The 2,321-nt window shown below is 36.4% G+C and overlaps 1 long non-coding RNA gene across 1 annotated transcript; it reads left to right on the top strand.

The window, feature by feature from the left end:
• Positions 1–781: 781 nt before the first annotated feature.
• LOC116843037 lies at positions 782–1,948 on the top strand. Its single transcript, XR_004377818.1, has 3 exons — positions 782–918; positions 1,018–1,189; positions 1,559–1,948. It is a non-coding gene; the product is annotated as an uncharacterized LOC116843037 (long non-coding RNA).
• The last annotated feature ends 373 nt before the right edge of the window (positions 1,949–2,321 follow it).

Genomic DNA, 2,321 nt, shown 5'->3' with positions numbered 1-2,321 from the left:
GCAATGAAAATTACGTATACACAAAAATTTCAAGAATAGGGGTCCTGGCTATCATGGACTTCTTCGGAATCAATTCCGATCGGAATAATTCCATTTCCCCTAGAAAAAACAATAGAAATCTAGGAAATAACTGAATGTTAACGATTGAAATTAATTCCGAGGAAGTCCATAATAGGTAACCTGATTTTTTTGGAATTGTACTTCGGTACCTTGGTTGAAAGAGCTAACGTATAATACAGCCTGAAAGCCAAGTAAAATATAAAGAAGATATCCGTTAAAAAAGCGACCAATCACCTTATCGAAAAAATGGCATTGGGACACATGACGTGAGTCGCCAGAGGCGCGTTTGAAAACTTCACCCAGGTGCTTCTCCTCTCTCTTTATCTCACTCCTATATCTTTTTCACTCCAATGCAGCGAATGCACCCGGATAAGGTTTTCGAACGCACGCCTGAGGATGCAAACTCATGCAGCGGAATAGCGGAGAGCGGAACAAGAGCGAAACCAATCACGCGCGTTCCACAGTTTTCGCTCGTGATTGCTTCCGCTCATGATTGGTTACGCTCTCGTTCCGCACTCCGCTATTCCGCTGTATGGGCTTGTACCCTGGGCCCGATTCTTGGGCTGCGTTCGGAAATATCCTGTGTGCACACTACTAGACGATAGCCGTTGGAGTGAGCGAAATACATGAGTGAGATAAAAAGAGAGGGAGAATATTCGAATGACGTTTCCGAACGCAGCCTTGAATGAGATACGTATACGAAAATCTACAGTATACGTAACGTGAACTATACATTTTCGTATGCGTATCATTCGCATACCGTCAAGAATCGAATTCCTAGAGCCATTTATTGAGAGAGAGAGTCCATTAAAAAACTATAAAAAAATTAGATTGTGGTAAATGCACTCGTAATGCACGGTATGCGTCTAAAAATCGTTTGCTTTTCATCTCTGACGATTCTGACGAAAGAAATGCATTAACCCACTGCCTGCGATGTAATGGTTTTGCTCTTTTCAGGGACTATTTTTTCTTTCTTTTAAAAAGAGGAGGATTTGGACGAGGTATGCCGTTTTAACGTTCGTTCCACGTTATTTCTTAGCTGCACCAAGAAGATTATCATCTCTGATTTGCCGCAATTGGGCAAAAAGGGCGAGTGCGCTTATGGGTCGTTAGAAGCAAACGTGCTGCGGTAAACGACGGTTGTTTTGTAATTTCGCACATGATCGTGTATATTGATGCACGTGCATATGCGCGATGTGTGTTATCACTATATAAATTTGTTCGTTACGTATACGTTATCTGAATACTTCAGATAACGACATAAACAGTTCTAAACAATCGAGCAATCGTGTTTTGTTAATAGCACAGCTCGTCTCGAACTGTGAGACAGAAAAACAAGAAAGAATCGCTGCTTAATGTCATATCTTAAAGTGTCTTTCTTGACGTTGCATTAATATGTGAATTACACAAACTGCTCTTTATAGAGAGAGTGTACATTTATTTTTAATATAAATTTATATTTAACACATTTATATAAATTTATATTTTCCATTTTCAGGCAGAGTAGCAGACGTCGTTCAAAGTTGATTAAACGTCAATAACATCTGCCTGAGTCGGTTTTATCTCAGATAGCACAACGCCTAGAAGTCTTCTTTCAGCGTGAATGTGTTGCTTGTTTTCTCATGAAAAACAGTGGAAAAAAACTAAAGATATCACTTGCTTAAATATGGTTGTCATAATAAGATATTAATGTTATTTTTCACATTTTGTACATGATAGTTGTACCTACCCACACAATAAAGATGTCCAAAATATATCATAGGGATATCCTAAAAATATATTTGGGATATGCGATATCTTCAAGATATCCTTATGATATATGTGGGACATTCTTGCTGTGTGGGTATAATATTCTGGAAATAGTACATTTAACTTTCTTTGCTACTTATCCGTATGTGTTTGAATAGTACTCTCAGGGCCAGTTGTTTCAACTTTGATAAGTTAACTGATAATTAAATCATATATCTGTCTTTTATTTCTTCTTCAATTTAGGCAAAAACATATATGATTTAACTATCAGTTAACTTATCAAGAAGTTAGAATAACCAGCTGTTGTATGGTATAACCAAATTCTACAGGTCATAACTATAGTATTTATTTCGTGAATCACAACAGAAAGACAGCAATATTCTTTTGATTTAAATAACTATGTATATGAGAATGTACTAATTGAGAATTATATATTATGATACATGATTTTTGTTTTTATAAGAATTATGGTTCTAAAAACTGTATGGATTGTAATAATAGCAATTTATATA

Source organism: Odontomachus brunneus, unplaced genomic scaffold (assembly GCF_010583005.1).
Source record: "Odontomachus brunneus isolate Ranch 3 - 2012 unplaced genomic scaffold, Obru_v1 Obru_scaffold_029, whole genome shotgun sequence".
In the NCBI taxonomy this organism is placed as follows: domain Eukaryota; kingdom Metazoa; phylum Arthropoda; class Insecta; order Hymenoptera; family Formicidae; genus Odontomachus; species Odontomachus brunneus.
Note: the sequence above shows the minus strand (reverse complement) of the source record. Positions and strands in the feature narration are given on the sequence as shown.